Source organism: Nyctibius grandis, chromosome 8 (genome assembly GCF_013368605.1).
Source record: "Nyctibius grandis isolate bNycGra1 chromosome 8, bNycGra1.pri, whole genome shotgun sequence".
In the NCBI taxonomy this organism is placed as follows: Eukaryota; Metazoa; Chordata; class Aves; order Nyctibiiformes; family Nyctibiidae; genus Nyctibius; species Nyctibius grandis.
Window position 1 is genome coordinate 7,865,504 of NC_090665.1, and position 15,232 is coordinate 7,880,735.

The 15,232-nt window shown below is 43.0% G+C and overlaps 1 protein-coding gene across 2 annotated transcripts in view; it reads left to right on the plus strand.

The window, feature by feature from the left end:
* Positions 1–15,232, plus strand: part of LOC137666559 (calcium-activated potassium channel subunit beta-2) — a 154,115-nt gene that overhangs the window by 895 nt on the left and 137,988 nt on the right. The window lies entirely within an intron of this gene.

Sequence of the window (15,232 nt, forward strand, 5' to 3'; positions counted from 1 at the left end):
TCCATCAAGAGCAGGCAATAAAATACTAAATACTCTTGTACCCCTTCTTTCTGTTTTCTAAATTACCTTTTAAGAATCTTGAAATTTACTGAGATGGAGATTTTTTCTATACTGTTGAATAAATACTTCTAATATCAAACCTTAAGTTACGTTAGCTTTGCATGCACACCTATGGTATGGTTTTGGTCTCCAACTGCATTATCATGGTTTTTAGAGACAGGTTTCCAGACTCAACTGCCAAAAAAAGAAATCATTGTTATTTACTGTTTGCTGGTCACTCAATCTTCTATTTAAAAATTTTTTAGGAAAATATTGATAGCAAACAATTTCAGCTCAGAGACCACAAAGTTAGTTCATATATGAAATAGAATGAACATTTTCCCAAACTATTTTGTAGAATCAACAAACTTTTTAGCTTAGTTTCTTCTTCTGTTCACATAGACCAGACACTGTGCTCCCTGATGTTGTGAAGTACCAGAAAGCAGAGTTGCATTTTGGTCTGTGAAGGATAAGTAACATGAGAGGATGTTAGCTCTGTAAGGGTGTTAAAGTGGGGCAACCTTGAACTGGGAATATATGAATTATCTTTCTGTTGGTCACATTACCTCTGGCTTCTCCCATTCTCCTCCTGCCTGACCTCCTCTCCCATGTAGACCCAAAGCTCCTTGGGGCAGGGACCTTCCCTGACTGTTCATACAATTCTTGCAAGTATCTTGCTCTTAGTTGCATAGCAGCATAGCACAGATAATAAATCAAATTTGCTGGCTTTATTCATCCCTTCCCACAGCAAAAAGTTCACTAAGTTGATGGAAGTTTTTACGTGACAGTAGCAGACCTCAAAAGTATGACTGTCAGTTCATTGGTTTCATGGAAACACTGAGTTAAACTGCGTTTATGTTGGCAAATCCATGCCCGGAGAGCTGAGTCACTCTCTGCAAAGCAGCAGCTATGGCTCCTTTGAACATTTGCTTTTCCAAAGTACATCCTTCCTCTTCCACCAAGGCCTCCAGTAAGCTTCTTGCTGCAGGAGTTTGCTTTTCATACACTGCACTGAGACAAAACCAGAGGCAGTCACACTTCCAAGCTGTCAGACTGGTAACAAGGGAAGAGAGACAAGGTCCTGTGTCAGGAACAAATCCAGAAGACAGGCCTGAGTTATGTTTATAACCTTGAACCACTGATACAGAAAAAGAAACAGGGATGTAGGATCATTATTAACCTGTATAGCTATTTTCACAGCCTGATTTTTAACTCACTTATACCAGTTAGTATTTATCCTGGCTTTTCAGTTTCTCTTTTTGCACAGCTTGAAACAGTGCCTATAGCCTGTGTAAAATCTGAAGGGGCAGGTTTTGGATGCATGGAAATAACCTGCTGCAGTCATCAAAGCCATATCGAGGTACTCGAGATGAAGTAGGAACAGTCACCCCTTCTCTCCTGAGCTCTCAGCTAGGGCATAGACCTTGGATTTCTGCTGTGAGCAGTTCATACTCACAAGTCCCTCTGCTCCTGAGTTATTCTAGCTGGATTCCTAAAGTAAAAAGGCAGAATCATGCTAACTGTAGAATCCAGGGGCTAACAAAAATAATATGCAAAGAGGAGGACACAAAACAATATCCACCTGTAAAATAAAAATGTGTTGGGAGTCAGTGGAGAATAAAGAGAAAGAAACACTAGAGCAGCCAACTAGAAAAAAAAGACCAGCATAATACTCAATAGTCACAGGAAGATCAAAAATAAAATAAAACTACTTTGAAACTTCTCAATTGGAATATACTGCAGAAGAGCTGACTGGTCCCAAAGAAAGCTGTCAGAACAGCATAATGAAGTCAGCAGGCAAATTTGAACAGGAGGTATCTTAAAAACAGGGAAAAAAATATTCCTATAAGTAACATCTGAAACGTCAGAAAGTAAAATGCTTTCAAAAGAAAAACACTGGGAATGGGCAACAGCTGAATTTGAAAATCTTCCATCCAGTTTTCTACTAACCGCTGCTGGATATTTGACAGACGTTTAAATTATTTCTCAAGCTCATTTTAAAAAAAAAGTTTGCTTTCCCATCCCTTCAATTAGAGAAAAGTCATCACATCTTTTTATGTTGAGAGTTAGTTGACAAATGTCCTGGCACATATCACTGACAGGAATCAAAGCAGATCTTTTTAAAGGCAAGTGTCTTTGAACTGCTATTTATGCTTAACAAAGAAAGTGTTTCAGTTGTTGTTTCTTAATGAGATTTCTGCTTTTACCTAAAAGGTTTTTCTACCACCTTATTTCTGGACAGTATGAAGCTACGTGCAAACCAACAGTAATCTATTTATTTCTGATTATACTGTGACATTTAAAAAAGTGGGAAAAATGTCCAGTACTTCTTGCATACCCAAAGCTTCTGGTGATTTGTTGAGAAATACTGGCAAAGGTAATTTGCCTCTGATAGATATTTTGTTCTTTTGGATATGTGTGCAGACATTAAAAAGCATCTGTGAAAGTTCTAAGTGTGAGTGTAGGATTTTAGCTCAATGTCTCTGCCCCCAGGAATTTCTCCTCTTAATTTCTTCTTCCTCAGCTCTCTCTTTGGGGCCTCATTCTGAGAGGGATTTAAAATACCCAGACAAAAGATGCACTCAACCAAATCTACTCAAACAAGAGCAATTACCAAACAGGAGGATAAGTCATAGGGAGAAAAAGATAGCAAGTGGTAGACCAGCAATTTGGAATTTTCTCTAATTCCACCACATTGAAGTACTTTGGATAAGGTTCAAAAAAAACCCATCAAAAACCAAACAAACAACAAACACCTAAACTTCAGTGAAAACCTCAGAGCCTCAAATCTTTTGACTTTCATCCTTCTCTAATTTTAATGCATCTTAAATGAGGCCCAACAGTGAAACTCTAGGAGTCCTGGGTTAGAAAGCAAGTAATATGTATGTGTCCACTGTGCTGGGCATAGGGAGTTTTGATTTGCCAGAGGAGAGGTGGTTTTGTATGGTCATCAAGCTATATCTTGCAAATTAGGAAGATTCAGGCTAGGAAAATACTGGGATATGAGGCTATGAAGAAAGTCCAACTGATGTAGACAGCTGCTGGTAAGTCAGAAATTGATGATGAAGCCTTGCAGTACCTGATATGGTTTTATACTGTTACTCTCTATCACTGGGATCATGGATTTTCCCAGTGTTAAGCGGAGCAGATTCAGAATTATTTTTTCTAATTTTAATATTCTGATTTATATTCTGTGAACAGAAGAAGGGAATACAAGCTTTGCACTAGGTCCTCAGACTGTACAAGACAGCATAAGTTCAAGAGGGTTGATTCTCTTTTTCCTTAAAGCTACTTTAAAACAGCTTTACACATACAGGCTGAATAAAAATGACAGGCCTATTAACTAGTTTACAATTGTTCCTTTCCATTGCCAGTTTGTCCTTCATCTTCCTGAGACCATGCAGATTTGGAAAAAATTTAAAAACGTATTATAAATAGTACAATTCAGAAACTGCATAAATGGTAACATCCAAGAGTCAATTGCTCTTCATCAGTAAATAAGAGGGCATTCAGAGACACTGCCACGCAGCAGAGCCTGGGATTAGCTCTGAATTGCCTCTTCTGTGAAAACCTCTTCCCGCTGTTTTATCTCATCCATTTACATTCTTCCTTTCCACCCACTTACAGTCCCTACAAGAGTGTTTATGAGTTCAGATAGTTTGACTAGGATTAAGATGTGGACATTTAATATTAAAAAAAAATCCATAATGTGCTGACGGTAGGCTTACATGTTTCTGTTACTCTAGCACTGATCACTGTTTGAACACTATGGGCGCCAGCTGGATAGCACTGGTAGGATGCCAGGTTTCAGGAAGAGATTTGGTGCCGTTCCCAATAGGTGCTGGGGAGAAGTAACTGGACCTGAAGTGTGGAAGAGGCTCACCAAGGAACATGTGGCAACCTTCTCCTAAGGAGCCTGGGGGTGGGCCCTTTTGGGAGGCACTTTGACCCCCTCCGTAAAAAATGTGCTCAAGGATGAAAAGTAGAAGGAAAAGGAGGATGCACCAGAGTTCAGTCCATTTTACTGTATGCCTTGGGTAGGCAAAGCAAGAGTTGAGCAGTCTCAATGAAATGACTAATAGGGCACTACACGAGAGCTTCTCAGTATGTGCCTGGGAAATAGAGAAACGGTGAAAGAAACGTGAAAGCAATAGAGTAACTTTCCTGTAAACTCTGAAATTACATATGTTGGGAGAGGCTGAGGACAGTTAAAAAGAGTGCAGCTGGGATGTATAAAGGGTTATGGCCATGCTTCATCACTGTACAGACTGAACAGCCCCAGCATGTTAATTAAAGCAAGCAGCCAGTGAGACAGCAACATCCTCTGCTAGGATGTGTGCTGTCTGGCCTGTGTAGGTTGGAAGCAAACACTCCCATCCCTGTCACAGTGCAGCCTCTCTTGGAGAGTTGTAGGCTAATCACATTTGTTACAATTAAGGTCTTAAAGGCAACTGTGTAAGTACATTAGACCAAAAATCCCGTCTAGCCAAAATCCATCTATGCACATTACCAAGAACAACCTTACAGGCAAAAATTAGCTTGTATCTCCAATTTTCCAGTGCTAGGGTTTGCATGTCCCCAAAGGATCAGCGTGTTTCCTTGAAGCATTAGTAAACCACACAGTGGATGTGTTGTACACCAGATTAACTTCATAGAGAGAAGCTACTAGCTGAACAGTTGTATTTTTCATGAAGCACATCTTTTACTTTTTACCTAATGGTGGGTAATTCTGGAATCTCCATCACTGATGATTTTGGAAAACAGGTTAGACAAACCAGAGAGAAGTGGTGCAGGTAAAGCTGAACCTGCCTCAGGGCAGCAGATGGACTAGGTGACATTTAAGGGGCCTCAGTCTCCATTTTCTATGATTTCTCTAGTTTAATGCTTCTGTTTCACTAACGAGACAGCTGGCCCTGTATTTGTTGACAAATAACAGAAGTGATGCAGGATGGCTTAGACGAGGCCAGTTTGGAGTGTTTGCTTTCATTTTATGAGCAGTCATCCAGCTCTGGAGGAGAGCTAACAGGCTACATGCACAGCCAGTCTTTGTCTGTGTTTTCAGACATCTGAAAAGCTGAAATCTTTCCCAGCAAAAGAAAGGTTGTGCGTGTAAACACTAACCATTTTACAGCTTTTTAGAAAATATCCAGTTGCCTACATTAGTCTGTGTGACTCAAATCACTGATTTGAGCGACTTGTGTTCCTCTACTCTATTGGTATTGCAATTGCAGCATTAACTTTTAAATGAGGGAACGGACTTCCCAATTTGGGTTTCCTTTTTGCAGATGCACTCTTCTTTTTGGCAGACATACAACAGGTTTCAATTTCCCTGAATCCTGTCTGTTGCATGTGCATTTAATTTGTTCAGGAGTTTTGTTAAGAGATTGAAGGACCTGGACTTAGAGCTGTCTATCACAAAACAAATAATCTTGAAAACGTGTGTGTATTTGAGCAAGAAGAGGCAAGTCCTCATCCGGCAAGGGAACTTTCATCTTCCCGCAGCAGTCTTTCTCCAAATTTACAGTCTCAATTGTACACACAGGAAACTTCAGATTTATCTGAGTCAGAAAATACGTGGATTTTAGTTCTTTCACTGCTAAGAAACATGTACAGCTGCTCCCATTATTTCAGAGGGGTTGGTTTGTTGCTGGTTTTTTAAAATCACCCCCTGGTCTCTTATTAAAATAATTTTTTTTGAAAGGCTATTGTTTTTGGAACTTAGGAGTCATAATGCATTGAAACCTGTAAATGCACTTCAGTTCAGATTCAGGTGTTTAGTCATAGGTCCCTCTCAAGTAAGTGCAGGAGTCAAATCATGTCCATGTAAGGGGATTGGCAGTAGCTTTGGAAATATCTGTCCTTTTTCCCAGTTTGCACTCATGAGCTGTACTTCCAGCTCACTTTTTTTTATAAAAGCAAATAAACATTTTGTCTGCAGGCATCAGATATTGTCTCAGTAACCATCCCTGTATCAGTGTGCTGCTGCATAGGATGGGAAGGAAGGCTCTGAAATTTATGTGGGCTCTTACACTGTTAAGGTTCATGGCACTATTAGAAGATTCTTTTTTCTCTCTCTCTCATCTTTTACTCAACGCCGAACAAAGCCAAACAAGTGGTTCATACAGTTCCCTGTCATCCATCACACATCTGCTCTTTTATCATATCTGTGCAGCATTTTCAAAATCAATGCTAATATCATGTCAGTTATTATTAAACTGTTTTCCAGTGCTCTAAATCTCTTGATTTAGAGACTGCTCAAACTGATGAGGTGATCAGAAACAAAGCGTTTCAGGCACTGATGGCTCAGCCATGCGCCCAGAAACACAATGGGAGCCTTCCTGGGAGCCCTTGCTGCCGGCCCCAGCCCCTGGCCGATGCCCCTCCGCCATGCCCTCAGCTCTGCCACTGACCTCCTGCCCACTTTGAAGAGTTCACTTTGACTCAGTCTGTGCCTCCTTTTACCCATTTGAAGTGTATGCCTGTGCCACGGAACTGCATGAGCTGTACTGCCCCAGGGAACCAGCTAGGGACTGCTTCGTGCTGTGCTGGGGCATATGTGATCTTTGCAGTCTTATCCCCAAGGCAGATAGACGTATGCCCGGGTTTCCCCCCCTGTATTAATAAGGAGCACCTTATTAAGTTTTGTTAAGCCACAAGTACAACAGCAATATTAGCAGGCCCCCGGCACAACCATTGATCCTACTCTAACAGTAAAGCAGTGCTCAGGCAGGACAGGCTTTCAGGTTTTGACGGCCTCTTGTGTTTCCAGGTTCTGGCAAGGAAAAGGTGTTGAAAAAAAACATTTGAAACAATTTATAATTTACTTTTGTGGACTCAGATCAGATGAACATCTAAGCATCTTTGTCAAGGAAAACAAACTGCCATTCTGAACAGCTGGAGGTTTAGCCATCCCCAGAGCAAAGTCCATCAAATCTAGAGACGTGGCAAACTGCCAGACAGCTGCAGGTGTGTCATTTTGATGGTCACAAAGGAACGCCCTCGGGGCAGGAGGGGATTAATGATAACTCTCTGAAACCCCAAGTGCCTCATTTCTGAGCTTCCCATGGCAGTATATTTCTTCTTCCATTTTAACTTTGTTCTTAAAGCTTCACTCTTCATTTAAACCCTCTAAGGAAACTCCTTGCAAGATAGATGTACATTACCCTTTCAGGAGAAAAAGAACCTCTTTCAAAAAAATAAATACTGAAATCTGTTTAGTAATGCCCCTCATTAGTATTGCCCCTCATGTATATATCTCACACTCATCTTCTCTAAATATTAGTTCAGAAAACAGCTTTCTTTTATAGCAATTTCATTGCCCTAATCCAGATAGCATGGATTATTTCTATAGTGATGCTCTAATGCTAATCTGCAAGAGTGGAAGCCAATTTACTATCCTAACAAATTACTTTTGTCCTTGGATGAAACAGACAGCAAAGACAGTGCCCCTGGTTAATTGGAAACATTAAATAGATGTCCGTAATGTTCTATATGTGAAGTCTAGTGTTGGAGATGTTATTAACATTCAATTTAACTCCTACAAAATTAAAACTAAAGCTTTGTACTCCTTTCCAAGCAGAAACTTCCTTGGAAACAGCTTGGCGTGGTATTTTGAAAGATGTCAAAAGATCACCTCTTCATAACAACCAGGGAGATGTGGATCCAAATAATGATATCTGGGTGTTTATATGAATGATTCTTCTCAAAGAAGAAAGACACTTCACTTACTCTGAATCTGTCCATGAAAATGGATGGAATGAGGTCTAAATCCAAGTACAGCAGTTTAACATAAGACTTCAGAGGCACAGGGTGAAATGCAAGATTTGGTGGACACTGTCCTTAACTACAGTTAAAAAACTTACAAACTCGTTAAAGTACAGACACACGTGCTGATGGTAACGCACACAATACAGCAGCCAGTCTAGATATTATTTCTACATACCCCTCCTCCTCCTCCTCTAAAGGAGGGGTTTAGGGTTAAAACAGTGGATGTAAAAGATTTTGTTTCAATCATCAGGTCTGATACAGATACAGGGCATGGACACTATGGTTCACATTCCTCACCTGGGGATTATCCCTATTCATTCCAGCCCTCACTGGTGTCTGTGAAGATGACAAAGACTACCCCATCTCACAACAGCTTGCAAGTACATCCCAGGCCAAGGGATGTACTTACACTAGGTCATGAAGATAGAGGTGCTTAGATGGAGCTGTATAGATCATCCTTGACTGCCAGAAGGAAGGTAAAATATGGAAAAAGACTCCTGTAGAGTTTGAGAATTGAGTTTATCTTCAAACCATGGTGTGACAAGAGTGCCATTCAGCCAGCCTGTACAATGGCTAATCTGTGGGGACACAGGGTATGGGACAGGGGCACGGAGACAAGACAACTGGACGACTTACAGCTCTGCCAAGGCTTGAAGTGCTACTTTGCTTGTCACGATCTGATCAGGACCAAACAAGCTCATCTCTGCCTGTGAACCCTAGAGCCCAGTGAGCAGCACAGCATGCAGATCTAGGCCAAAGTGAGAAAGCAGCATCTGCCAACATATCGGGAAGAACTGTTATGTCCACAAATGAGTTCAGTACAAATATTATTTGTGGGGGACAAAAAGCGATTAGCATCTAGCAAGTGGCTCTTAGGAGAGTCACCTTCAGACTAGTCAGGCACAGTCCTACTTAATCTGCCTGCGTTTCCAGAGCACTGATCACCATGTATCTTTGCATCATGGCCATCCATCACACCCCCAGTTTCTCATCTAAATACTGCCAACAGCACTGTGAGTAGCCCAGTGCTGACACTCCCTCCTTCTCCCCCTGCATCTTATTGTTTAAGTTGCTGCCGGCAAAGGAAAGGAAAGTGGCTGTGTCCACAGTGACATTAGCAGAACCATCAGCTTAATCAATGCTGATCCTTCCCCCCTCACCCCCGCTTCTCTGCTGCTCCTTTTTGAGGCAGCAGAAGAGCCCTAGAAATTCACCACTGTGCCCTGTCATCCAGAAATACTGCTAATTTTCCAGAAACCCTTTGGTACCTTGACTGCCTCCAGCTCCACATGCTGTGTCCCCCTTGGCCAGCCAAGATCACCCAAGCAGAGCCATTGCCAGGGCTCTCAGAGCCCACGCTTATCCCCTGGTCAGCAGGAGCATCTCTGGCAGCAGGTGAGCAGAGCCAGGAGCCCTCTGCTCTCTGCAGATTAATCATCATGGGGAAAACAGGATTATGACAGTACTAAAGGCAGGGTGCTTTGAGAGACCTTTCTACAACCAAAGAAAGTTTTTGAAAGGTTTTCCAAAGCCTTGGAAGCTGTGATGTTTGTAAATAGTCCCTAATCTCTTCCATTCCAACAAAACACTCTTTTCCAGTTTGGAAAGAAGCAGACAGACCTCCACTAGCATTACAGCTCTATTCAGCTCTCTTGTTGCCACCCCGGGCCATTACTGAGAGACAGCAGAGTCTGTAGAGGGGAACAAGAGCTGCAGATAATACTTCCTAATGTGAACTGAGGAGGATTCACCATGAGGCGATCCTCCTGAACTCCCGGTACCCAATTAAGTCAGGCAGAACTGACAGGCAGACACTTGTGTGGGTACAGAGCAGCAGCTGCCGCTGCTGCCTTTCACTGTCCTCAGGACTTCAGTAATACAGGGAATAAAATCAGCCTCTCCACCTCATCTAGACCCTCACCACCTTGTCTCAACAGCATACCCTTGCCTTTTGGTAATGCAGTTGTAAGCAACGGTATAGAGAGGCAGCTTGTTTGTTATTTTTGTTTGTGTAGAGTTTAATTTTTTTTTTAAAGACAGTTTTCAGAAACAGGGACATTTTTTTTTTCTCTTCAATTCACCAGGCTGACACAACAATTCGTGGTGTGCCTTGTTTGATACAGTACATCAGTCAGCTTAAACTAGACTTCACATACCAAAGCATTAGTGATGTAATTGGAGAGGGAGCATCATAGCAAAGATAGATGTTCTTGGAAAACTAGTATTCCAAAAAGTTTCAGCATCCATAATCCTCTCTCTCAGTCTTGTGCCTTGAATGTTTAGCGTGTGGGTGTTTGCACACTCTCGTCTCTCTCTCACCATGCCTGTACCACTTGTCAGCTCATTGCAGTTCTCAACCTACTGTCTAGATCACTCTCCCCTGTTGTCGTCTGATATTCCCTGGAGTATTCTGTAAGGGGAAATCTTGAGGGCAGTTGATCTGCCCCAGTGTCATTCAGCCACAGTACCTGAAGAGGCAGCGAAGGCCACTTGCTTTGCCTCCTGGTCTCTCCTCCATCCAGCACCTCTGAACCACAACCAAGGTACAGCCTGTGCCAGGGACAAAAGCACTCACATCCTGGGGCTCAGCACACTCAAACATTGTCTTTCCTGCAATTCATCCCATCACAGTATAGATGTGGCCTCACAGTACAGATGTGTTTATTGTACTCAGAATAGTAGGGTTGTTAGCTATAACCTCTCTCTCTTCCACTGTGTCTCCATGTGCTTCTCTGACACTATCTTCTTTGCAAAATAGTCAAAGAAAATTTAAGTACCATGTTGTTGCACACAGGTTTCCCCAAGATTTTGGGGGTCAGAGAAAGAAAGGTTTGTTTCTTTCCTCCCATGACAAAATAAGCCCACTCCAAGCAGCACCGCAGTGCTAATGGGTTACTGCATTTCAGGAGGAGCAATTCTACCTGGTCAATATTCCCACCACCATGGCTGTGGATAGCTGCTTGTTTAGCATCTCTAGATCGCGGAGTGATACGAACTTAATCAAGTCTCTGTCCCAATTTTCAAATCTCATTGAAAAGCGTATCTTGTCTCCCTTGTCAGTACTGCGTAATTTTCCTCTTCCACCAAGCTATTATTTAATTCACTGGCAGTAACTAGCACTGACAGGGAACATACTTCATAAGACCGACCTGGAGCCACAGTCCAGAGCTGTAGGACTCTGATCCTAACAGTCCACAAGCTTGGACAAAGCACTGTGTCCCATTTTCCCCATCTTTGACATAAGAGTATTGTTTCTGCTGCCAAGGGAGGCTGGAATGATTATACTCTAGAAATATTCAACACTAAACACTTCTACCAGTCTATTTATCGTGTTTATAGCGTAATGGCTTAGAGGAACAAGAGACTAGAGAATAGCCCTATAGTAACAGGGTTGGGCTGGAGTACAGGAGATCTGTCTTCAGTTCCTGGCTCTTACACAGGTAACAGAAGAGACCCTAGGCAAGGTTTGGGCTTCAAACCTCCACACGTAGAATGGGAAATACAACCTTTCCCTCTCTGGAGGCTAAAAGCATTCTTATTTGTGAGTTTGCAAAGATATTGGTTACTGTCACTTTTTAAGTTAATTGCTACATGTACAATTCTAGTAAGGACTCAGTTTATAAATAAAGGACAAGAAGGAGTAACTGCGGTTAGGAGAGGCTTTGCAATACTCAGTCAATGTCTGTTTTCTTGTATTTATGAAATCTTGCACACCAGAATTAATGCAATAAGGGAAATAGCTCTCACAGCTAATGCTGGGTTCACTAGTCATTAAGGACATTGAGCAAGACAGCTATTACTTGTGCACCTCTCACTGAAAATGAGAGCACCAGCAGACCTCACACCTGCTGAAAAATCAGGTTTACCTACAGATTACCTACAGTCTGGAAAACAAACTCACATGCTTTGTGGAGTTTCCAGACAAGCATCACTACCACAGTTCAAAGAGTTAAAATAGTGCCATGCCTGATCTCCCACAGAAGTTTTGAAGGAGCATGCAGAAGTTCAACAGGTATAATTAATGTCAAATGGTGTGTGCAGGCAGCGTCCATCTCGCTGCCTCCTGTTGCCCTGCCCTCCTGCTGCCCACCAGCTGCTCTTCCACGGCTGCCCTGAGATGCCTGTGAAACCCCACTCCAAATGCTTTGCTTTGCTTCTTTCGGTGTTTCCTGAGGAAATGCTCAAACAGCTCATCTGCTCTTTCAGCAATTAATGGACTCCATGAAGCACCCGATGAGCAGAGCTCTGTAGGGTCCCTGCTTTGCAGCAGCTCACACCCCGTGGCACACGTACTGGCCTTATGGTCAGTGGCTGACCAACTGGTGCAAATCAAATTCTGTGGAGTTACACTGACACACACCAGCTGGCTAGTTGCCCTTATCAATTTTCATAGGTCTTGATCTCATACACACTCATATTGATTTATTAGCACAAGTAAAGTTACCTCCAGACCTGGCCTCTCTGTAGGCCAGTGCCTAGGCCTGCACAGAATATGCTTTTTTTGCAATTATGTAACTTCTTCTGCTGTGAATTATCTTCCTGCAGCCCCCTTCGTCCTCCCTCTAGACCACTTTTTTAGACTTAGATTACATAATGTTTTTTTTCCCAACAGGTTAAGAATAGCTGCAGTAGCAGAGATGCTCACTTTAGGATACCAGCTAGGTGCTGGCACTGTAGGAACAGTGGTAAGGAAAACTTTGGTTAATGCAGAATGTGCCTTGGGGGAGCTAGTTGGACAAGAAGATGGGATTGCGCCACCTCTGCTCTCCCTGAAAGAGACAACCAGTCACAGAGCTCAGGTTTTTTAGGCAGTGGAGCTAATCAGGGAGTGGGAATCAAAGCCTCATTCTACCAGTTTTATCCTTTTGAAAGCTGGGAGCAGAGATAAATCCTTCCATGCATTATGCTGCTCTCAAGAGCAAGAAAAGGGCTCCCAACAGTGCTGCTCAAGTAGGAGAGCAAGCAACAGTCTCAGACCAACCTGTACATTCCTGTTCTTTCCAAAGCATTCCACCTGCACAGAGTCTTATTTATGAATATTAACAATAAATTTGTTTGCTGACATGCTTTAACTACTATGCTAGTCCTGCTGTCCTGCTCGGCTCCACATGCCGCTTCCTGCTGGTATACCACGTTTTGATTAAGGAACGAGGAGTTTGTAGATCTGCACAATGTTGCTGCTCATCACATGAGAAGGAGGTGAATTGCACCTTCTCCTTCAGTAATCACACCTCAATGCTTGAGAGTGACCCCACCACCTTCAGCCCAGCCCAGGGCCCTCTGCAGCCAAAAGCCGTTTGTGGAGGTGGTGAGAAATTGCCAAAAGTACCCAGGGGGATTGGGCAATCAGTCAGCAATGGCTGCAGGAGTGAGAAATGTTCCCTGCTTATTTGGGGTTGGTGACCAGCACATCATGAACCAGCAAGTGAAAATACAATCACCGTTACAAGCACTGACATCTAAAGGCACTACTTCTCAGCTTGCCAGGCACAGGGAGAGCAGTGATGAATTAGCTTGCTAGCTTGATGGTGGCAAGGCACGGTGAAAATACTAAGGTTCCACAATACCTGTGTTGCATAAAAGCTTTTGTACAAAGCATAACCACAGCTTGTGTAACTTGAAGGTAACGGGAGATGAAGGAAAGAAAAAACAGCTGAAAGAAAACAACTGAAAGCATAAAAAGAAAGGGGTCTCTGTGGCAGGGCAGTGGTGAAAGACTTGTCTCTCTTGTGAAGATTTCTTCCATTCTCCTTTCTCTCTGGTTACATCTCTATTGCCTGCCCATTTTATTCCAGGACTGTCTTCTAGTACGTACTTACACATTTGTCAAAGGTCCTGTGCAAAGGGAATACGAACATAAGCTGCACCTCCTAGACATCCGTGTAACAGCATTAATGACACTTGCCACCAGCTGCAGAGAGAAAACCCTGGGTGAAAAGGAAAGCCAGTAGGATGTGGCACAAGACTGTTGCCCTGTCTTACGGGACGTTTCTATCCTTAGTGTTGTTCTGTCTATGCTAGGATTAGGCCTAGCTTAAAATAAGATCAATAGAAAAGTTTGGAAAAGCATGACTGCACACAAAAAACTGGTCTTCTCTAACTTGTATCTGTTTCCAGATATGTTACCCATCTCTCCTATGCAGAGCCCTTCCATCAGCTCAGCTTTTGCCAATACCCCTCACTGCAGGAGCCATGCAACTCAGAAATGGCTCGGCCCACAGGATTAGAGAATGAACCCACCGTTGGCCCAAGCAGTGACAGGCAGAGGCAAGGCGAGGTCTGCACGTACTTAGTTTCCCCAGTCAATGGACCGAGTTTCTCTCTTTCAATCTTATCCGTCTCATTTCCCCCAGCAGAGAAGTAGCACAGCTCTATTTGGAGAGCAGGTGGCATACAGCCATCTCATCCCCTTGTTCAAATGTTTGAGACCTCTTTCCTTGGCCAGAAACTAACTACAATCTTAAACCTGTCATGTGTCCCAACCCCTTGTGAAGGGTTGGACTGGCCTGACCCTTCTCAGATCTGCTTGTCCTCCTCTAATTCCACCCCTTTGCTCGGAGCTTCCCCTCCTAAACCCAGAGTGAAACGACCATCTCTCCAAGGCAGACTGAGCTCCACAGCTATATTAATAAGGAAATTAAGACTAATTGGAGGAAACGTTGTCACCTCCATATATAGCATTATACTAAATTGCTGCACTATTTCTAGCATCCATATTTTCTGATGAATGCTTAAATACCAAAGCCAGTTCAGATCCATAGCAATGACAAAAGTCTGTAGAGGACAAATATGTTTCTTAGCTAAAGTCAGACAGAGGAGTGACTTAATGTGAACACAAAAGTAGTTTCATGAAAGGAAGATATCGGTCATAAAGAACTGTTTAATCTTTCAGAAAAAGGTGCCTGGAAAAACAGCTGGAAGAAGCAGCCAGCTGAGCTCCAGTGAGCAGCGAGGGGAGCTGCTTCTAACAACTAACCACGTCAGCGTTGATGGCAGATTCTCCCTTCCTTGACCAAGTCAGGATCAGATGTCATGCCCAGGCCCCACAGAAGTTTTAACTGCATTATATCAAGATCTACAGAAACATCCAAAAAAAAGCTTTACTTGGAAAAAGTTCTACCCTATAGTGAGAGGGGTTATTCAATGATAAGGCTGTGATCTTTTCTGTGCAGAGACCCCTTCCATGGGGCAGAGCTGTTAGCAGGTTTTTTCTAGGGTAATTTGCCCCTGAAGATCCTGGGGTTGCCTTGGAGCAGAGGCACACAGGAGAACAGAGCAGGCAGAGGAGCTGGGGATGCAGCAGAGGCTCTGGAGGAGGGAGGCAGGGAGCGGGGTATGGGCAGGCTGGGGGTGCAGGTATTGCCAACAGGGAGCCTCTGTTTTAACAGAATAAGGAGGCATATCTCTCGAGTACAAACTGGCTGGC